Source organism: Pleurodeles waltl, chromosome 5, assembly GCF_031143425.1.
Source record: "Pleurodeles waltl isolate 20211129_DDA chromosome 5, aPleWal1.hap1.20221129, whole genome shotgun sequence".
Taxonomy (NCBI): Eukaryota; Metazoa; Chordata; class Amphibia; order Caudata; family Salamandridae; genus Pleurodeles; species Pleurodeles waltl.
Window position 1 is genome coordinate 1,092,915,911 of NC_090444.1, and position 23,700 is coordinate 1,092,939,610.

A 23,700-nucleotide genomic window follows, 5' to 3' on the forward strand; every position below is an offset into this window, starting at 1 on the left:
CTTCTTCTTTGTGTGCTGAGAATACAGTACACATAGGAAAAGCAAAAAAAGAGGATGAATAAAAGCATTCCTCCTTGTTTTACCATGCTAACGCCACCCCTGGGGTGGTGTTAGTTTTTGGCGCTGCCTCAAGTTTACGACAAGTGGTAAATCTGAGCCAGAATCAAAAGCAATGGGTGTTGCGGTGGAACACCTTCCACAACACCCACTGCACGCCCCTCTGACACAGAAAACTGTGTCAGAGGGGCCCATTTTTACAAGGAGGCGTAACTCCACAAAAAAAGTGGAATTACACTTCCTTGTAGAGCAGTGCTTAGCTCCACTGGAGCGTCACAAAAAGTGATACTCCAGAGGCACTACGGGCTCTTAAATATGCCACTGACTGATTCGAGCAGAAGGAAATTAAAAAGCAACTGTTTCTTGAAATATGGAGTCCTTAAATGTGGACATTTTTGCACAATTGTAATTAATCATCTTCCAAAGTTAGTGTGAGGTAGGGAAACAACCATGAACCAAAGGCTGTGGGTGTGTTTCTAGAAGATAAAATCACCTAAAAGTGAACGAATCCCTCTTTTGGGATGATTGCAAGATTGATTTGCAAATAAGGACGCAAACCACAATCAAGCTCCTTGACTCTTTTTTCTCCATCTCATGAACTGTAACAAATTACAATGGTCAGTCTATACCTCCTTATTTTCTCCTCCTCTCAGTGGCCATTATCTCCTTGTCTCTCCATCACTTGGGTTCATGACAGTATGTGGCAGTCAACAATTTCCATCTGAATCAAATAAACTGACTCTCCCCACAACTCTTCCTGTTTTTGTTGTCTCACTCAGATTTACCACGTCAGCCATGTGCGGGCTGTGGTTGCATCTGAATTCAAGTTTTATTTTAAGGACAAGCAGCTTATTTAAGGAGAAGGCAGAGTCTGGGCTCTGTGGTGCAGATGTAACATGGACCACAAGGCAGTCAGTACCATTATTACTCGAGGAACTGCTGCAATGAGTGCCAGCGGGCCTGATGCTGGGGCAAGTAAGTCATCCCTCTGGGGAGCATATGATCATATTTTATATAAACATGGACTCTTGTTGTGGCATATTGTGATTGGCTAGTGTTAGCCCAATTGGTCTCTTATTCATTTTCTGAGACCTGATTTGTGAGACTCAGAGGAATAAGGGCATAGTTAAAAGAAGCATGTTTTATCAGCCCATTTGTATGTGTGCAGTGGAGGGGAAAAGAAAGTCCTCCTCTAATTATAAGAGGCCAATTACTGCCAGGGGAAGAAGGTCTGTGGGGTCCCTCTATTTAAATAGTACCATGCCTGCACTTAAGTCTGCAGCAGAGGTGCACATGTTTGTTGAGCCAATGGTAATGAAAGTTCTGGCAGAGAAATCCAAACATCGATCAAGGTTTGCTAAGGGGGGTCTAAAAGTGCCTGTACAGCACCTCCAGCTGATTCCTCAACCTTGAATGGTTACAATCCCATTACTTCAATAGGTGAATACATTAGGGAAGAAGAAGCTCCAAAGGTTATGGGGCATATCAGAGACAACCTGGGTTTCCACCATTTTCATTCCAGGCACACAAGGAAGGCCTCTTTCCTTAGTATGCCAAACCACCTGGGTAACTGCCATGCCTCTTCATAATAATACTACCAAGCAGCTAGTCTTTGTTTGAATGGGAGAAGATGAATCATGCTAATGTTCCATGAGTCATGCTAAATGTTGTTCTTCAAAGAATTACAAGGAGTACTTCAATATCATCTTAAATTGGATGCCATTTTGGTGACATTGATTGGGCTAACCTCAATATATCCAGAGAATATTTCTCATGCTGATCCAACAGACAAGAAGGTGGAGAGAGCTTTTCAGAAGCCATTTACAGCAAAGAATTATTCTGCCCAGTTACTTTTAAATGATTTAAATGTATAAGTGACTATTCAAGAGGGTTCGGGCTGTTATGAGTTTTGGCATCAATGTAACAGGATGCCAAGTTTCTGGAAGAGGCTTCCTAGAATTTTCTTAGATCAACTGCTATGGCTAGGTGAGGTCAGTGGTATCAAAAAGGAGGACTCTTTGGATGTGGGATTTCAACACACAAGTATCCAAAAAGGCAGCTCTCTTGAATATTCCCAATAACGGCAATTAACTGTTTGAGGAACAGTTAGATGCAATGAACAAGAAAGCATTTAATGGCAAAAAACATGATTTGCCTTATAAAGAAAAATCATCAGATTTACTGAACGTTTGGGGCCATTCAACAAAATATTGAAGATCTTCTTTGTATCAGAGTAAGACGTTTCATACTAAAAAGCTTGGGATAAAAAATGACTTGATGAATCAGATTGGCTCCTCCAAAAGGAAGCCTTGAAAATCACTGTTTGCTGGTCATTGAAAGCCTGGTGACTAGAAAAATGTGACTCTTTCAAAAATCCTGGGAAAATAATGCCACAGATCAGTGGGTGTTGAATGTCATCAGTAGTGGCTATTACATGGACTTCATAGAATGTCCTCCTGAGTCAGGTTTCATCTGTACTCCTGTGCCAAAAGATCAAATAAATTACAAAGCTCTTTGGGCATGCATTCAAGCTTTACTGGACACAAGGGCCATTATGCAGGTGCCCCTGTCAGACCAGGGAAAAAGGGATTTATTCAAACCTATTTATTGTTTGAAAAAGCTTTGTAATCCTTCAAGCCAGTATTTGGAATTAAACAGCATGAATTCCTGGGTTTGGACAATCCATTTCAAGATGGCAAATATCTAATCCATCATTTCCATAATAAGCATCCAGGATTATTTGGCATCCACAGACCTTCAAGGTGCCTATTATATGTCCTGATCAGAGAAGAATATCAAGTGTTTGTGTTTTGTGATGGGAGAGCATCATTTGCAATTCAAAGTTCTGACATTTTGCCTCCAATTGGGTCCAGGGTGTTTAAAAAAGAGTTTGCACCTTTGGTGGCCCCACTGCATCAAAAGGAATCCTTCTCCAGCTCTACTTGGATGTTTGATTGACCTTGCATCTTCAAGAAGCTAGTACAACAGCAGACAGAAACAGTACTCATAATGCTAATTTAGGATTAGGTCGGTCTATCTACATTAGATTACCAGTGTGTTGGAAAATGGGTTATTGGTAAGGGCAGGTAGGTACCTACACCTAGCAACAAGCCACTAACCTCCACTTAGGTACAGTTAGGTCTCAGTAAATTAATCCCAGCTCAACCCTTGGTAGCTTGGCAACGAGCGTCAAGGCTTAACTTAGGAGACCGTGTGTAAAGTATTCAAATATCACAAAACAGTAATTAAATAAAACACAGGAAACAGTTTAAAAATCCAAAACCAATTTATAAAAATAGTTTATATTTTTATCTTTAAAATGACACAAAAACGAATAAAATCGGATAAAGGGAACCGGAGATATGAATTTTGAAAGAATTATTACTTTTCTGGCGCATAGAAACAAAAAGCGCCAATCGGGTCATCTGGTTGCACCACGACTGGGGCAAAGTCAAAATTTCAGGCCGACCGCGATGGAGCCCTGCTCGGCTACAAGTCACGGGAGGCCTTGGTTAAAAAGTTACCTTCTGACTTAGTCTTTATTTTGAAGATTTTCTTCAGCGGGACGAACCTGCCAGTCGAATCCGACCTCCTGGAGCCCTTGTCCGGACACGCGATGCTGGATTCCTTGGTGGAGATTTTTACCTTCGGACTTAGTCGTTTTTTCGAGGTGAAAATCCTTCAACCGGGGTAAACCTGGATCTTGATCCGACGTCCGTGGAGCTCTTCTCGGATACGATGGCTGGGAGGTCCCGGTCAACTTTTTACCTTCAGACTTAGTCTCTTTTTCAGAGATTTTTCTTTACCTGGACGAACCACCAAGTCAGGCCGGGTCGCGGTTGAGGCAAGCCGGCTAGAATTTCCGCGGCGGGTCGGTCCCTCTCTGGAGCTTTTTTACAAAAATTCTCAAATCTTCTCGAAACTTTTGGGGCTTCACCCAGATGTTCTTTTAAGGTTCTTTTGGGGTCCACAGCTCACCCCAAGGGTCCAGAAGTTCTGAGATGGTCCTTGGGGGGTGCGGACTTCAACTCCCAGAATGCACCTGGCGCAAACTCCTTTTTGGCCACTGGACAGTGGTCAGCTGGTCACTTTTCAGGAGTTGGTGCAGGGGGACTCTGGATAGCAATTTTTCACCTGTAGCAAACAGGGAGTCCCTCCTTGAATCAGTTGAAGCCAGGCAAAGTCCTTCTTGTGGTGAAGCCCAAGTGTGCAGCTGGTGCAGTCCTTCTGAGTGCAGGTTCCAGGTGCAGGCCAGGGGTCCAGCAGGGCAGTCCTTCTTCTCCTTTAGTTCCTTCTTCTTGAAATTTGGTGGGGATCTGAGATGTGGGTGCAGGTCTGCCAGTTTTATCCTTGCTCCTGGGTGAAAAGCAGGGGGGTCCTGGTTCTCCATTCAGGTACAGGGTCGTCCCCCTGTGATGACCACTTCCTGGGAAGTGTGGCAAAAATCCATCCCAGTGGGCAACATTCTCTAAAAATCCAACATGGCTGAATCTGATTTTTGGAGGTTACATCTGGCTGAGCCCACCCACAGGTGTGGCTAAAAATCATAAACACACCCCTCTCCTGCCCTCTCCTAATCTAATCAAGGGGGCACCTAGTTGTCTGGGGTTGCAGGATGTGGGGGTGTTGCTGGTTGCTCCAAATGTCCTTCTCTGCCTTTGAAGACCAGTTTGGCAGCCCTCCCCCTTCCTGCCTCACCATCTGCTGAGGGGAGATTCTCTCCCACAGGCCCATTCCTTTGTGTGAAGCCAGGCCACTTCACACCTCATCAAGGCAGCTTGCCTAAGCTGCTACAGGCTGGCCAATCAGAGCACAGCAGCAAAAATAATGCAGGGCTGAAATTGGCAACTTTTTAGGTAAAGTCTATAACTCTTTACCTGAACAAGTTATATTAAATCCAACAACTGGAAGTTGTGGGATTTATTACAACAATTAATTTGATACCAAATTCTTGGTACGCATCTTTTAAGGAGACTTTAAAATTTAAAACAAAGTCTCCCCATTCTAGCCTATGAAGGCCATTTACTTCAATGAGGGAAAAACGAATTTGGCTGTTTTTACCTCACCAGGGTTTATAAATCTATTTTTATAAAGTCCCTGCTTATAGTTACATGGCACCCAGCCCTAGGGGCACATAGGGCACACCTTAGGGGTGACTTATATGTAAAAATAAGGTAGTTTAAGACTTTGGAACTACTTTTAATTCCAAAGTCAAATTTGCATTTAACTTTAATTTAAAAGCAGCCAGCAAGGCAGGCCTGCCTTTAAAATGACACTGGGCACCTCAGCAGTGCACCTAGGTGTGCACCACCTATGCTGTGGTCCCTAAACCTACATGCCCTACCATATACTAGGGACTTATAGGTAGGTTAACTTAGCCAATTATAATTATCCTAATTTGCATATCCATTTTACACAGAGCACAGGCCCTGGGACTGGTTAGCAGTACCCAGGGCACCATCAGAGTCAGGAAAACACCAGCATAAAGTGGAAAATGGGGGCACAAAGTTAGGGGGCCTCTGCAATCAGCCCTGTTTTCTCACACAAGCCCCCCCCAGCCCACACGCCCAGGAGACTCAGCCCAACCCTGGGAGAGTCTTCCTGGCTTGTTAGGCGAGGAAGGCAGTGAAGAAAACTGGCTGTCCCTTTGCAGGGCCTACTCTGCCTTACATCCTCCTGTCATGGTCACTCCCTCTGGGTAGTGAAGCCATCCCACCAGTGAAAGGACCCATCTCAAACTGAAACTTCCCTCTAGAGGGGTCTTCCTCCTCTCTCTCTGCCAACTTGGGTAGTGAGGTGCCCACCTCCCCTACTCCTAACTTTGCTAGGGCAACACCTAGCTTACCCAAAGAGGTCACCCAACACTTGAGCAACCCCACCATGACCAACAGGGTCAGGGGGCCTACTTTGCTATTGGCCCTGTGGTCTGCCTCCCAGGCCAAGTACAGTGCTGCCAGGAAGGCTAGCACCCAGCAGAGGCTACTGACAGCTGTCAGTACCCAGAACCACACCCTAAGCTCTCCACTGACAGGTGGCTGAGCTGCTTTAGGGGCAACTTTGGGGTCCTGGCACCCCTCTTGCTGTCTAGAGTGGGGGGCTACCACCTCCTGTGGCAGACACCCTCCTTCCACTCTCCCTTCTGTCAGTGCAGGGACAACACCCAGCATCTGGACAGCTGCCTGAATACTCAGGACTTCCTTGGGGTCAGGGGAGGCCTCACCAGTGCCAACTCTGGGCTCCCCCCTACTGGGGCAGAAGGCCTTTGGCTCCCTGGAACTCTCTTTAAGAGTGGCCTACCCTTCCTTTTCTTCTTTCCTTTTCTTGGGGACCCCTGTCTCCTAACTGTAGGGACTGACTCCCCAGGACTTTGGTTTGGGGGGGCGCCCTGGGCGACCGCCCCATCTGGGACCAGACCCACCTCTGGGAGGTCATTGCCCAGGATACAATCTAGGGGGAGGTCAGCACTGACTACCACCCTAAACCAGTCAAGGATACCCTCCCTCTCTAGGGGCACTATGGCTACAGGTTTGGTGGTGACCTCCCCTGTGGCTATCCTGACTTTCCTTGTCTCTCTTGGGACATACATGTCTGGGGTCACTAACCGGTCACTCACTATAGTGTGACTGGCACAGGTGTCTCTCAGGCCAGTGGTAGGGATCCCATTCACCTGAATGGGGTGGAAGTGCCTACTTCCACCCTCAGGGATCACCAGCTTACCATCTGGTCCTGTCTCCCAGCTCAATGCTAGGAGGACTTCATCATCTGAGGAGTCCTCCTCCATGGCTACACTGGACAGCCCAGTGCTAACCACCTTCTTTGGACAGGCTGCATCTCCTCTGAAGTGACCTGTCTGCTGACAGTCAAAGCAAGCCCTACTGTCCAAGAGCTTTTTTAACCCTGGGTCTCCCTGTCTCTGCTTGTCAGAGTGGGAGTGGGATTTACTCTCCTCCTTCTTAGGGTTCTGGGGTACAGAGGGAGTCTCTGTGGTGGGCTTACCACCTCCCTCCTTAGGTTTTTGGGGACCTGCCCCCCCCTTCTTGGAGTCTCCCCCCTGGGACTTGACAACCACCCTGGTTCTCAACCACTCATCAGCTGCCTCCCCTAGCTCTCTAGGGTTGGTCTGCTTAGAGTCCACTAGATGCTGGCGTAACCTTTCTTGGGTACAATTGGTCAAGATGTGCTCTCTCATGATCAGATTGTATAACCCCTCATAAGTATTTACTTTGTTACCTATAATCCAGCCCTCTAGTGCCTTTAGTGAGGTGTCTACAAAGTCAACCCAAGACTGGGTGCTTGTCTTTTGGGTGTCCCTAAACTTGAGCCTATACTGCTCTGGGGTCAGACCAAACTTTTTAGTCAAGCAACTCTTCATACTGGGGTATGAGTCTGCATCCTCCCCACTCATGGTTAGGAGCCTATCCCTCCCAGAGTTGGGAACTAACTCCCAAAGAAGTGAACCCCAGTACTGAGGCTTGACTCTCCTCATCTGGAGGGCCCTCTCAAAGGCCCCCAGCCACTTATCTATATCATCCCCCTCTACATAGGCAGGAACCACCCCTTTGGGTAATCTGGGGGAAAAACCCCCACCCAGGGACACCTCAGCTTCTTTATCGCTGCCACCATCTTGTTTCTCCTTGTTTGCACACTTTTTCTTTTCTAGGGCCAGCTTGTCTGCTTCCAAAGCTATGTATGCTAGCTGGGCCTCCAGCTCTCTTTCTCTGATGGATGGGTTCTCTCCTCCTGAAAGGACCCCCTTCCCACCACTAGCTTTGGGTCTGCCCCTAGTGACTGTATTTACTGAGGACCGTTCTTCCTCGTCCTCACTTAGGCTCAGATGCCTTCCCTCCCCTGAGTGGTTAGAGCTAGCATCCTCCCCTTTTTCTCCCTCCTCTGGAGCTTCCTCTGAGTCTACCTCTTGGGCCTCAGTCCATGCTGTCAGGGATTTGATCAGGATTTGCTTCCTGAGATCAGTGGTTGCAGGCAACCCTCTTTCAATACACAACCCCCTAAGCTGGACTACTGTCTGTGTGGGTAGGCTAGCCAGATCAAGCTCCATGGTTCCCTGGTTTTGTGTCAACAAAAACGTTTTGCAAAAATTGGAAACAAGAATTTAGAAAAATTAAAAAAAAACAATAATTGAAATGAATCCAAATTAATTTAAAAAAAATTAAAAATTAAATAAAAAAATGTTTTACACTAGGACAATTTAAAGGATTTTTAATTCGTTTTACTTAAAACTGTAACGTGATACTGAACACAAGTACAGTATCCCACCGCTGCCACCAAAAATGTTGGAAAATGGGCTATTGGTAAGGGCAGGTAGGTACCTACACCTAGCAACAAGCCACTAACCTCCACTTAGGTACAGTTAGGTCTCAGTAAATTAATCCCAGCTCAACCCTTGATAGCTTGGCAACGAGCGTCAAGGCTTAACTTAGGAGACAGTGTGTAAAGCATTCAAATATCACAAAACAGTAATTAAATAAAACACAGGAAACCGTTTAAAAATCCAAAACCAACTGATAAAAATATTTTATAATTTTATCTTTAAAATGACACAAAAACGAATAAAATCGGATAAAGGGAACCGGAGATATTAATTTTTAAAGAATTATTACTTTTCTAGCGCTTAGAAACAAAAAGCGCCAATCGGGTCATCTGGTTGCACCACGACCGGGGCAAAGTCAAAATTTCAGGCCGACCGCGATGGAGCCCTGCTCGCTACAAGTCGCTGGAGGCCTCGGTTAAAAAGTTACCTTCTGACTTAGTCTTTATTTTGAAGATTTTCTTCAGCGGGACGAACCTGCCAGTCGAATCCGACCTCCTGGAGCCCTTGTCCGGATACGCGATGCTGGATTCCTCGGTGGAGATTTTTACCTTCGGACTTAGTCGTTTTTTCGAGGTGAAAATCCTTCGACCGGGGTAAACCTGGATCTTGATCCGACGTCCGTGGAGCCCTTCTCGGATACGATGGCTGGGAGGTCCCGGTCAACTTTTTACCTTCGGACTTAGTCTCTTTTTCGGAGATTTTTCTTTACCGGGACGAACCACCAAGTCAGGCCGGGTCGCGGTTGAGGCAAGCTGGCTAGAATTTCCGCGGCGGGTCGGTCCCTCTCTGGAGCTTTTTTACAAAAATTCTCAAATCTTCTCCAAACTTCTGGGGCTTCACCCAGATGTTCTTTTAAGGTTCTTTTGGGGTCCACAGCTCACCCCAAGGGTACAGAAGTTCTGAGATGGTCCTTGGGGGGTGCGGACTTCAACTCCCAGAATGCACCTGGCGCAAACTCCTTTTTGGCCACTGGACAGTGGTCAGCTGGTCACTTTTCATGAGTTGGTGCAGGGGGACTCTGGATAGCAATTTTTCACCTGTAGCAAACAGGGAGTCCCTCCTTGAACCAGTTGAAGCCAGGCAAAGTCCTTCTTGTGGTGAAGCCCAAGTGTGCAGCTGGTGCAGTCCTTCTGAGTGCAGGTTCCAGGTGCAGGCCAGGGGTCCAGCAGGGCAGTCCTTCTTCTCCTTTAGTTCTTTTCTTGTTGAAATCTGGTAGGGATCTGAGGTGTGGGTGCAGGTCTGCCAGTTTTATCCTTGCTCCTGGGTGAAAAGCAGGGGGGTCCTGGTTCTCCAATCAGGTACAGGGTCGTCCCCCTGTGATGACCACTTCCTGGGAAGTGTGGCAAAAATCCATCCCAGTGGGCAACATTCTCTAAAAATCCAACATGGCTGAATCTGATTTTTGGAGGTTACATCTGGCTGAGCCCACCCACTGGTGTGGCTAAAAATCATAAACAAACCCCTCTCCTGCCCTCTCCTAATCTAATCAAGGGGGCACCTAGTTGTCTGGGGTTGCAGGATGTGGGGGTGTTGCTGGTTGCTCCAAATGTCCTTCTCTGCCTTTGAAGACCAGTTTGGCAGCCCTCCCCCTTCCTTCCTCACCATATGCTGAGGGGAGATTCTCTCCCACAGGCACATTCCTTTGTGTGAAGCCAGGCCACTTCACACCTCATCAAGGCAGCTTGCCTAAGCTGCTACAGGCTGGCCAATCAGAGCACAGCAGCAAAAACAATGCAGGGCTGAAATTGGCAACTTTTTAGGTAAAGTCTATAACTCTTTACCTGAACAAGTTATATTAAATCCAACAACTGGAAGTTGTGGGATTTATTACAACAATTAATTTGATACCAAATTCTTGGTACGCATCTTTTAAGGAGACTTTAAAATTTAAAACAAAGTCTCCCCATTCTAGCCTATGAAGGCCATTTACTTCAATGAGGGAAAAACGAATTTGGCTGTTTTTACCTCACCAGGGTTTATAAATCTATTTTTATAAAGTCCCTGCTTATAGTTACTTGGCACCCAGCCCTAGGGGCACATAGGGCACACCTTAGGGGTGACTTATATGTAAAAATAAGGTAGTTTAAGACTTTGGAACTACTTTTAATTCCAAAGTCGAATTTGCATTTAACTTTAATTTAAAAGCAGCCAGCAAGGCAGGCCTGCCTTTAAAATGACACTGGGCACCTCAGCAGTGCACCTAGGTGTGCACCACCTATGCTGTGGTCCCTAAACCTACATGCCCTACCATATACTAGGGACTTATAGGTAGGTTAACTTAGCCAATTATAATTAGCCTAATTTGCATATCCAGTTTTACACAGAGCACAGGCCCTGGGACTGGTTAGCAGTACCCAGGGCACCATCAGAGTCAGGAAAACACCAGCATAAAGTGGACAATGGGGGCAAAAAGTTAGGGGCCTCTGCAATCAGCCCTGTTTTCTCACACAGTGCCCTAATGGATCAAAGCAAAGCATTATTGCAGCCCCTGAGGGATTCAAGAGAGACAAAGTTTGGCAAACCGCTTCATGACAAAGAATGGACGAGGGCAGTAGCATATCTGAGAAGGGTTTCACAGAACATTTGCCTAAAATTGACCCAGTTCTACATTCTACATAGGGCCTATCTCTTCCCCCGAGAGACTCGCCCAGATATGCCCCTGACTTGTATGCTAGATGAGGCACCTGAAACATATACTCTGGGAAAGCCCCCAGCTCTGAACCTACTGGGGAACAGTATTGACGAGGCTGAAGGGAGTCATAAGCATACTGGGTATAGATTCCTGGAAGGTGGGGGCCCTGGACATCAACAAGAGATGCTGCAAATATAAAACAGCAACACGCTTTCTGAATTTCACCCTTATCCTGGCCAAAAAGACCATAACTATGCAATGGAAGCTCATGTTGCCTCCGTCCCCTGAGGCCTGGCTAGGTGCATTCTCTTGTTGGGCTGGGAAGGTGAGCACACTCGAACTGCCTTCCTCCCCTGATATCAATGAAAGAAACAGAAGAGATACTGTTACCTATGGTTTCCCTGCCTCTAATGTTTCCAGGTTTACACCAGAAGGCTATGAAGGGGGCTCAGATTAGTGACTTGGAAGTTGAGAGGTTAGGTATAATAAACAGGGGTTTGCCAGAGTAGTAGGTTTCTAATCTAAGGGCATCTAGAAGCTCCTCAACTCTCAAGTCATACGCTTAACACTGGGGGTTAATTTAGCAAATGTTGTGGTGTTAGGCAAATTATTCTTACAATGCTGGTTTCATTCAAGTCTGAGTCTTAGGCTGTCCACATTAAAGATTCAGTGGGCAGCTATCAACGTCTTTAGAATTTTCTGGGGAATTTTTTCTGATAACAAAGGGATGGTCCATTGCTTATTTAAGGGGTTAATTAACATCTAACCTCTGTCTTCTCAACAATTTCCCAGTTTGGACCTTTTGTTGGTGTGTCAGTGGTTCTGATAATGTTTGTGAACTATGAAAAAGAAATAGTAAAGTATGCTCATGCGAGGTGTAAATTTCTGCCCATACTTTTTGGGTTGTTATTTTTTTCTACACACAACACATTGGGGGTCATTCCGACCCTGGTGGGACCGCGGAAGCACCGCCATCATGCTGGCGGTGCTTCCTGGGCCATTCTGACCGCGGCGGTAAAGCCGCGGTCAGAAAAGGCCAACCGGCGGTTTCCCGCCGGTTTACCCCTGGCCCAGGGAATCCTCCAGCCACGGGGATTCCGACCCCCTTCCTGCCATCCTGTTCCTGTCGGTTTTTACCGCCAGGAACAGGATGGCGGGAACGGGTGTCGTGGGGCCCCTGGGCCACTGGCATGGGCAGTGCAGGGGCCCCCTAACAGGGCCCCATAATGATTTCAGTGTCTGCTTTGCAGACACTGAAAATCGAGACGGGTGCCACTGCACCCGTCGCACCCCTACAACTCCGCCGGCTCCATTCGGAGCCGGCTTCATTGTTGAGGGGGGTTTCCCGCTGGGCCGGCGGGCGTCCTTCTGGCGGTCGCCCGCCGGCCCAGCGGGAAAGCCAGAATGGGCGCCGCGGGGTGCGGTCATTCGGCGGTTCCCTCCAGGCGGGCGGCTCCCGCCGCCCGCCGGGGTCAGAATGGCCCCCATTATTTGTTAATCATCATTCTGACAGTGGGACAGTTCCATAAATGAGATACACAGTATATTGTCTTGGATTTTTCTCTTGAAATACTTGACGATTTATAGATGCTCACCAATCATAAGTCATGTAACAGAGCGCCCTTTAATCACACTATGCTTAAACTGGTCATGGCCTCCACATGTGAGACTACCAGAGTTACACACAAATGAGCACATATTCTTGTGACGTAATCCTAAAAGGGAAGTGGCTTCAGAACATCATCATAACAGCATACAGAAACTCACATGAACACAATGAACACAATGTAATTCAATCTTACAACTAGCCTGAAGTGCAGCGGGTGTTACATTTCCTAAACACAATAAATACTGATGTGTGTATGAGTCTTGACATCATTTGTGCATATATTCCGAACTTTCCTAAAATATCAGCAAAAAAGAAACACAAAGGAATGCAATACCTTCATTACATAATGAGTGACATCTTCAGAGCTCCAAATATCATTCCGATTGACAATTACAAGACAGTTCCATCAAATAGCTGCTTTCAACAATATGCTTGTAGTTTCACTGGTGCCAAAGCAGACAACACATAGGCCCTCATTCCGACCCTGGCGGTCCAAGACTGCCAGGGCCGCAGGCAACGGAAGCACCGCCAACAGGCTGGCGGTGCTTCATTGCCCATTCTGACCGCGGCGGTAAAGCCGCGGTCAGAAAAGGGGATCCGGCGGTTTTCCGCCGGATTTCCCCTGGCTGGGCTGAACCTCCATGGTGGCGCTGCAAGCAGCGCCGCCATGGGGATTCCGACCCCCTTCCCGCCAGCCTGTTTCTGGTGGTTTTTACCGCCAGGAACAGGATGGCGGGAACGGGTGTTGTGGGGCCCCTGCACTGCCCATGCCACTGGCATGGGCATTGCAGGGGCCCCCTAACAGGGCCCCAACATGCAGACAGTGAAAATCGCGACGGGTGCTACTGCACCCGTCGCACACCTGCAACACCGCCGGCTCCATTCGGAGCCGGCTTCTGTGTTGCAGGCCCTTTCCCGCTTTGCCGGTGGGCGCTCCCTTGGCGGGCGCCCGCCGGCCCAGCGGGAAAGTCAGAATGGCCCCGCGGTCTTTTGACCGCGGGGCGGCCTTTTGGCGGTTCCCGCCAGGCGGGGTCAGAATGACCCCCATAATTCCCTAATCACACAAACCTTGACACTTTCGAAGTGCTACACAGTGAGCTTGCAAAACAACCATTAACAACATTATCTAAGTAAAAATACAAAACAACTACAAGGCTTGAGAGAGCCTACTGCGCATGTGTGCCCGAGACGGCTGGCAAAATATACATGCGCAGTGAGAGGCGTGCACAGTGTAAACATAGTTTATTATCCTTTCCTTGTCACAAGTTTTACAGCTGTCGCTGCTGGCAGGGGGCCACCACTGGTAACCTATGTTAATACAGGTTCTCAACGAGGATATAAAACACACCAAATCTTCCATGAAAAGGGGTTAGGTGATATATGCTACAATGTAAACTGTGTGTACAAATTGGCCTATCACACAGCATTTTAAAGCGCCTGTGCAGACAATAAATACATAGGGAAATCGAAGCATTGTGTTAGTCTAGGACAAACAGAATTCAGAGGCTATTTAAACAGTTCGTTATCACATCTTCACAAGTCCTTAAGTTTACCTAAAAAGTACAACGTTCTCCTTTCTGTTAGAAGACATGGCAAAAAAAGTTTGATCCTCGACAAACAAATCAGAGCAAGAGCATACCAGTGTCACGTTCAGGATTTTGGGACCTGGGGAAGACATGTTTTGAGGCTCACTGTTCAGAACAACCCATGGTGTAGGTATCAATATTGCAACAGGTGCAGTGGCACCAGAGGCCAGGGATGTGGGACCCTAATTATAATAAAAATAGGGGGCAATTACCCCATTAGGGCCATGGCACCGTTGTTACACCACTGAGAACAACATAGGGCCTGATTATGAGTTTGGCGGTCCTAAGAACGCCAAACTCGCAGTGGCGCTCCAACCGCTGCAATCCTGCCAGTCCAACCCCCAGATTATGATCCGGGAGGTTAGATTGCTGGGAGACCAAAGCCACCACCACGATCAGAGATCCTGACTGGTTGGTGTTGGCGAAAGTTGTGGTCAGCCACTGCGGTGCCGAGTTCTACACCACCGTGCTGATCACGACTTTCCTATCTACCAGCTGTTTCATGGTAGGGTCCCCACCATGAAAAGGTTGGTGGAAAGGCAGAGTTGGGACCACAAGGGGGCCCATGCAGTGCCCACGACCATGTTGCAGCGCAGGGGCCCCCTTGTCAGCACCTTCTGAATGTACACTGTCTGCTATGGCAGACAGTGCTTATTCCGAGGGTGCTGTGTGAGATGGCATTGGCCTCTGCTCCCTAAGAGCTGAGGCCAATGCCACCGCACTGTTTCTGATGATCAGTCCAGCGGAAACATCATAATATGACAAATATAATATAATATAATATAATATAATATAATATAATATATACGCTCGGTGTCCCCTAGCCAAGTAGTATTAAAAGAAGGCTTGAATAAGCATTGACTATAACACTTCTATTTGTTCATGGATCTAGACATGTTTGCAGTGAAATATTTTACGTGGAATGTATAACCAGTTTGATATTTCACATGTAGGAAAGGTATGCAAAACAGCACTAGTATGTTTGGACAAAAGTCGCATAGTTTCCTTTGCATAAAGTAAGCAAAATGCTGAAAAAATTAGGTAAAACGCCAGTCTAGCATTTTAAGCTTAAAAAAATCGCAAAATTGTGTATGATACAAATGACAACTGCTCGCATTCTATTCATTTGCGTTGTTCCAGTGCTCCTGCAATAAGATTTTGACCTGAACAATACCTCAATTCTGTAATGTGACATAATGATGTCTTCTAGTTCACGTAACAAGCATAATTCAAAATGCCAGAAATTACGCAAGGTTACACTGGATGAAACTTTTGCACAGGCCTAGTCACTAGTAGATGTTCAGTAGTCTATTGCACAATATTGAAATAAGAGACCTGCACACAGTGCTTGAAATTGGTGGATGTTGTTGGATATTCATATTCTCAATGTAATCCTCCTTCACAACTGTCATACTTGCTGCAACAGTGGGAAACAAAGCACTGCTTTGAGGATTTTCACCATTCCATCAATTGACATCTGATATGATAATTGTCTCCTTAGTTTCCTTCCCCTGTCTTGACCTGCCTCTTGTCTTTTTGTATAGTGAGAGTGGTAAAGTAAAGATAGAAGGGAGGTAGAGACAGAGAAGAGGTAAAGCAAAATGTAAGAAGAGAGATATCACGTAATGTGAATAAAGCAAGGTAGACATAAGACACAAAGAGGTACAGACGATGAGGTAAAGAAATCTAGAATTAAGAAGAAACAAATGTTGAAAGAGGGATTGGTGTAGTACACTTAGAGGTGAGGTACAGCTGAAGGTGGAAAGAGAGGTGAATTGAATAGAGGTACATAGAGATCGAGGTCTTGGAAAAATGCATGCTGGAGAATTTGGTGAGGTAGAGAGATTGGCAAGAGAAGAGGTATAAAGAAGCCAGCCTAGTTAAAGATAGAGAAGCAGAGAAAAAGGTAAGGAGAAAGTGGCAAACACTAGAAAGAGAGAGCAGGCGCAGAGAGGAATGGAGTAAGTATGCAAAGATGAGATACAGAAAGACAGCTTAGACGATATGAATGGAGAGGGTGATCTAGGCAGAGTCGTGAGGCAGATGGAGAGATAGTGGGAGAGAGGTGAAGTAGACATATATACAACGAGAGAAAGGATGTTGTGGAGGGTGATTTGAAATACAAAATAAGATGAATAGAGAAAATAGAGACCAGAAAGTAGGTAATGATGGAGAAAAAGAAAGCAATAGAAGTAAGTAGAAGGAAACAATAATGAGAGAGGTAAGGAAATGGTGGTACATTCAGAAACACTTGCGGGGAAGCGAGGTGAGATAGAAAACAAATAGTGAGATAAACTGAGAACATAGGTAGACGGGTAGGGGAGAGAGATGAGGTAGTGAAAGTGGTGTGAGGTAGAGAGAAATAGGCTGCAGAGGTAAAGTAGAGGTAGAAAGAGGGCTGCGAGAGGTGTCGAGAGAGATGAGGTACGGAGCAATAGAAAGAGCAGTAAAGAGTTTGAGTCAGATAAAGTAGTTGGAGGAAAAATATAGAGAGGTGAGATGAAACAGAGAAGTGAAGTGCAGTGAGATGCCTTAGGTGGAGAAAGCGCTAAGGTAGGAAACTGGCGATGTAGAGGTATATATATATAGATGTAGAGAGAGAGGTTGGGTCATGTGCAATAGACAGAGTGTGTTGTGATAGAGGTGTATTGGGAGAGAGGTCAGGTAGACAGAGCTGAGAGAGAATGAGAGAGAAGATGTAGGTACACAGCGTTGTGGAGACCCCAACGCGTAAGCATGCCTGCCAATTACCTTTCTGCTTTCAGAGCCATGGACGTACTGATAGGTAAAGGCCCTTCTTTTGACCAACACCACAGTTGTTTTTCATATGCGCACTACAGAGTCGCCACGGTAACAACAACCCCTTGTTTAGATGCCTGACTATCTATTTCATGATCTTCTCAGGTTGGTTTTATCTTGGCCTGAGATATAGCCATTTTACAATGCCTATAAAGTTACTGTTTTGCACTTGATATAATTCACCCTTTTCACAGAGAACATTAGCTAAGCGCATTGTAAGCTTTTTGGAAAAGTTCTTTAGAACGTTTTTTAAAAAGCCCTGAACACTCTACTTCCACTTGCACGAAATCCAAATGAATTAAGGCCTGAGGCGTCAGTTGATTGATGTCTATTGATTAAAGTGAGAGAGCGTAGCTTATATACTTAAAAATTAACATGAAATGTTTATGAACTAATGTGTAATAATGCCGCATAGATAATGTATTAATATGTTTTTGCTAAACGTGCGCTTGAAATGTGCCCACGGGGAGTGGCCATCAATATATACGGGGACTAATGAAACTGACTAATAATTTTGAAATGTTATGTTAAAGTATGATTTTGCACTAATATTAAAGGTTATATGTTAAAGTTCTGCTAATAAATCATTAGGCTTTAGTTAGCATGAGTCGAGGCCTAGCTGCCTGGTTTCGTATTAAATGTGTTTTTCTAACGTACAGTGTGCTGACTTGCTGAAGGACATGAACTCGTATTTTTCCAAAGCTAGAGGATGAATGTAACCGTAGTAGATCCGTTCTCATGAAATTCGACTTGCTCAGAGAAACATTCTTGCTGAATGCAACAGTGTAGACTACTCGCAGGTACAAGGTCGCCTGAACGGGAACAGGCAATGGAACCACTGACTAAAGATGCAAAGAGGACCACGAGAGTATGAAATCATACCGGACATTCTATCTGCTGAAGACGTCAATCACAAGAACCAATAAACTACGTGAGAACTTTTATGGGTGACAATTTTGCTGAAATCATTCCAATTCCATTGGATGGAGGTAGTGGGGTACCGACCCCTATCCAATCGAAAATTAGGGGACTGTACAACAGAAAAGGGATAAAAACCTATGACACAAGGAGGCTTTAGGAGATGCCGTTGCGAACTTTTGCTATGACCCAGACACTTTGTCACTCTGCATAGAGACTTTGCTGTTTGGTTCTTCAAACCAACTTTGTCCTTATTTTGCCTGTATATACTTTAGCTCCTTATGAGGGGAGTACCCTTTGCCCTGCCCTATTGAACTTTGCCGTATTCCTGGCTGATGGCAAATTAACTGCTGTCCTGAGGACGAAGACTGAATCTGTATGCTGACCCAATACGGAGGGTAACTATATGACAATGAAATTGTAATTGTCTGTTTGCTTTTCCTTTTTAGGTACCAACTGCTTCTTTTGACAGAGACCATAGTTAGATGTTTTCCAAATTGGTGTTGCTAAATTATTTTGCATGAAGCCCAACATGCCAATGCTAATTCGAGGTTAGATGAGGGGTTCATTAAACAGACGCAAATAGACAAATGACTGAATCTATGCTTTGTTGAATAATGTGCTAAAGATACTCTGCTAGAGTTAACCTATGTTGACTTCGTGCTATGTTCTAATATTCGTGATTCTTGCTTTGATGAAATCTTACCAGAGTTGCCATAATGTGACTATGCTAATGGTTTCTTGGTTTTGAGATTAATAAATTTACTAGTTGAATTGTAATCAATAGGGAATAAATATCACAAACTCGTACTAAACTGGTGTGGTTATTCATGACTGAAGGGTCATGGTGGTTTCTGAGTCTTATTAATGTCTTTGACTAATCTGAACTGTCTTATTCTGGTAAATATTGATGACTTATTTGAACTATTGATTGACATGTTGATCAGCTATCTCGTCCTAAGGTGTCTTCAATCACGGTCAAAAGATTAATTGGCCTAAAACGAGTCCCAGAGTGAATAAATTAATCATAAAGGGACGTGTTATCAGTTCTGGTAGCAGAGCGACAGTTTAGGCCCTTTGGGGCCCTAGGACGAAGAACTATTGTTTAGAAATTGTTTTTTGAGATACTGCAAATTGAAGGTATGATGTGTTTCTAAATTCCCCATGACTTTCCCGGAATCTCGGAGCTTGCCTAAGTGAGTAGGGTATGTTCTCGGCGTTTTAGTATGCGTGTTGTAGGATTTGCGCTTGCTCAGCTTATGCATATTGCAGGTGATTTGTGAAGTTTGTGTGAATTTAGGTCAGGTAATGTTGTTTTAGTAGGAGTGGGCGTAATCCGCAGTGTGAGAGTAGGGAAGTCGGTGAACTTCATGTGAGTGTGGCGCTTTGTGCTCAAAAATTATCCACGTGGTTGTTGATGATGTACGGACCTGTCGTGGTCTAAGACTCCAGAGTATATTGACAAGTGTAGGAGACACTTGGGTTCATGTTGTAATTTGTGCGGTTTAATAGGTCAATCGGGCGTGGTTGACAAGCCGAGTTCGAGTCAAAATGTGTGAATGAAACCTTCGATGGAGATTTGGCAAGTTCTAAAAGTGCACTAGAACGAACCATTGACAAGTCGAGAGTAGGATTTGCGGGTCGAATTCTGCTTGCGAGTGCGGGAGCTGAGAAGGAGAGAGTAGCAGCCGAGGCTTCAAGTGAAATCTCTGTAAAGTTCTGAAGCGATTGTGTTACCCTTCCTGTAGTAAACCGGCAAATTTGGGTTTTTTGTTGTTAAAGGTGCTCGCAATATTTTGCATTAGTCTTGTGTGAGGAGGACAAGCCGCAAGACTTTGTCAGCTGCAGTGTGTGTGAGTGTGACGTCATTTGAGCAGCGCTGGGATAGGTCAGTTGCTGAGAGGGGTCGCGCACGGATTGGCAGCCGTCCGTGAGAGGCAATTGGTTGAGAAAGGTGGGTGAAGAGTGTTCTGGGAATTAAAGTCACTTCCGGATTAGATTCTAAACAATATAAAAGGTGCAAAAATTAAGTTTTTCAAGGCCCTAAAGAGTGCTTGGAGGGGAGATGCATACATTACAGCGAGTGTGGGGGAGCCTACACCGCCTGAGGGTACTCCAGCTTATATCGTAATGGAGGAGAGGGGAGTAGCGCCATGTCTTTGGATAAAGCAGTGGTGCAAATTGACAGAGAAGGAGGGATGTTTAGCGTTTCCAGAATATGAACGTTTAATACAAGAATTTTGGAAAATTTGCGAATGATGTTAAGTGTGCAAAAGCTGCCTCCGAGACCAGCTCAGTATGAGACATTATCAATCTGGGATTTGATGGCCATAAGACAGAGACAGCGGAAATTTGAAAGGAGAATGAAAAGAGCAGAAAGGACTTTAGCTGAGGCTAGATGGGATAATGAGACCAAGATGTGGAGAAGGGGAATAGTTGATGGACTTAAAATGTTTCCGGCAATAACCCAAGAGGATGAGACACAGGGAAAGAAGGCTACTTGTAAGACAGACAAGGGTTCTAATACACCAAAGGAGACTCAGAGGTCTTGGGTAGATGCAGATAATTCAGACGATGAAGAGTTTCTTAATCAATTGTTACATGATCGCCCGCCACCATATGCCATAAATGAGAACGTACAGAGCACTAGTGTGAGTTCTAAAGACCCGGCACAAAATAAGGGAATCTCAAATACAGTGCAGACAAGTGATACAGTTTTGATACAGAATGGTGTCAGTGTACCCACTGCGCCAGACACGCAGATACAGTTGCAGCCACATCAGATTCAGAGGCTCTATCCTGATGTCCCAGTATTGGAGACGACTACGAGTCTGATGGTGCCGCCTGATCCAGTATACACAAGATCAAAGTTAGTGCAGATTGAGCCAACTCCGCAATTGCTGCCCCAGCCGCAGCAACAGGTAATTCCGAGTTACAATTCAGTTGTAGGACCGCAGACAGTAGCTACAGCACCTATGATGAATCAAGCTATGGGAGTTGATGCTCCACAGGGTTTGGGATTTGGACAGTCACCAGCTGCTATATCATTACCAATTACTGTTGGTCCACCAGTACCGCTGTATGCGCAAGGTAAGCCTGGCGTATGTGATCAGGGAGTAATGACCCAAGAGGCAATAAGAGGACGGTCCACAGGACACTTGCAGGGAGAACAGACAGTTGAAAGGTCTAGATCCTTGTTAGATTTGAGTCTGATTGGGGTTTCTTTGGAGACAATGAGGCAAGCAGGGTTGGGAACGCTAACCCCACAGGTAATGAGTACAAATACGACACAGACACCAATGGTGCAGTCTGGAAATATTTTGTTGCAAGGCTTAACAGCGCAACAATTGAACGAGTGGTTAGATAAGCTCAACACTCCGCAGACCACTACAGTGACCGCAGAGAGGTCAGAGAGGGATGAATACCTGAATTTTGTGAGACTGGGTGTAGAAGCCACCGAACTAGTGGAAGGGACAATGGGGGTGAACAGATTAGAATCATCCACAGAAGCAGAATTGAGGTATCTGTGTCCCAAAATAACTAAAGAAGTGAGCAAGGTGCATCAGAGGTTGGCAAACCTAGTGGACAAATATGGCATAGACATTGAAAGTACTAAACATTTGAAGAGAAGCTATAGGTTAGACTTTGAGCCTAAAGATTTTGATCACATGAGCTCTACTGGAATGAAGGCACATCTCAAAGAGATACTGCAGAGTGCTCAAATTTGGGGAGCCTTAGAGAAGTGGGAAGGCAGATGGGCAAAGAAGAGAGCTAAAGAGAAAGGTGATGGTCCGGAACCAAAGCAGGCTAAAGCCGCACCGGACACGGGGACAATAAAAATGTTACAAATGAGAGAAACGGCTGGAGGGGTTATAGTCCATGTACCATGGTCTAGAGGTGACATCCTATCATTCACAAATGATTATCCCAGGTTGGGGGAGAAGCTGATAGAGTGGTACCAGCAGACGGACAGGTTTGTGAAGCTTGCAAAATGTCTCTGGGAAGACTTGAATACCCTGTTTGAGATTATAGTCCCAACTGATTTATGGCTTGAGTGCAAGAGGGGTGTGGATTGGCCGACAGAGGAGCCGGCAAGGGATAATGTTACTGGAGCGCCGTCTGCAGAAGTGATGAGGTATTATCACAAAGTGATTGAGTTTTTGAAGCAGAAAGTGCCGCCGAAAGTTACTGATTTGAAGAAAATTGATCGAACATCACAGGAGGTCAAAGAGTCGATACATGCCTACTATGAAAGATTATTAAAAGCGTTCAAACACTACAGTGGCACTGAGGTCATAGAACGGAAAGACATGAATCATCTTATGTTCAGATTTGTTAAAGGGCTGAGACCAGAGATTAGCCAGATGATTAAGAATCATTTGATCTGTTGGCAAGCAAAGCCGATTGATGAGGTGTTGCAGAATGCGAAATACTGTAGGGACGAGATTGAATTAAAGCAGAGAATGTTGAAAGAGAAGGTGATGGTGATGCAGATTAAGGCAGCGCAAGCAGGGATGCAAGGGAACGGAATACAGCAGGTGGTACAGCAGCAACCACAGGGGAATGGAATGTTTCAGGCACAACCAAGAGGTCGAGGACGAGGAGGTTTTGTGAACCGTGGTCCAGATTTGAATACTGTTGTGGTTCAAAATGATGTGCAGGGGATGAAAAAGGTGTCACCATGTCACGCGTGCGGGGGCGTGGGGCACTGGAAGCGGGAATGCCCAATGGTGGTGCAGGATGGTGTTGTTCAACAAAGCAATGATGTTGGTACATTTCAAATTGGGAGGGGTCCAAAAATGATGGGTCAAAATCTGAATTTCCAGAATAATATGGTGCAGATGCAGGGTCTCCAACCTGTGCAACAAATGCAAATGCCACGTGTTCAACCAACACAGATGCAACAAGTGCAACAGCAGATTCCCATGGTACCTAGACAGCAAATGCAGATTCCATTAGCTCCAATGGGACAGCAACAGGTGAGTCAAAATAACACAGTACAACAGTTCCCATTGCGTGGTGAGGATGGAATAAATGATGAATGGTCGGATGATTGTTCAGATAGTGAGGAGTGCAGGCTTGTAGCATCCCTAGAAGTAGACCAGAGGGGACCATTTGTTTTAAGGAAAGGTGATGGGTCATAAGGTTTCGTTCCTAGTTGATACAGGAGCTACACGCTCTACAGTCAGAAGTGCAGAGGTTCCGAAATTGCCACTTTTGGGGCATACCATAAGGGTGGTAGGAGTAGCAAACCAGTTCCTGACAAATCCGATTACAGATCCGGTCCAAGTTGAGATTGGTAACTTCCAGGGATTACATAAATTTGTAGTCTGTGACTCGAGTCCCGTATCCCTACTGGGAAGAGACTTGCTGTGCAAAACAAGATGCTCAATTACCTGTTCAAATGAAGGGATTGAGGTGCAGACAGACAGTGATGATGAAGGGGACAATGGTCAGTTCTCTAAGTTAGAGACGGAGACCGCAAATTAGGAATACCCTTTGATAACCTTACAGTAACTGATTTACCACCTGAATTGCAGGGAACAGTGACAGAGAAAGTGAGGGACCTGACAGGAAAGGAAGTGGGATTAATAAAAGGGGTAGAACCGGTCAAAGTAGAGGTAAAGCCAAATGCAGTGTCTCCCCAGGTACCGCAGTACCACATGGCACAAGATGTCCTCATACAGGTGGCGCAGATAATTGCGGACTTTGTGAAGAAAGGGGTTCTGAAAGAAGTGCTGAGTTGCCTATGTAATTCACAAATAATGGG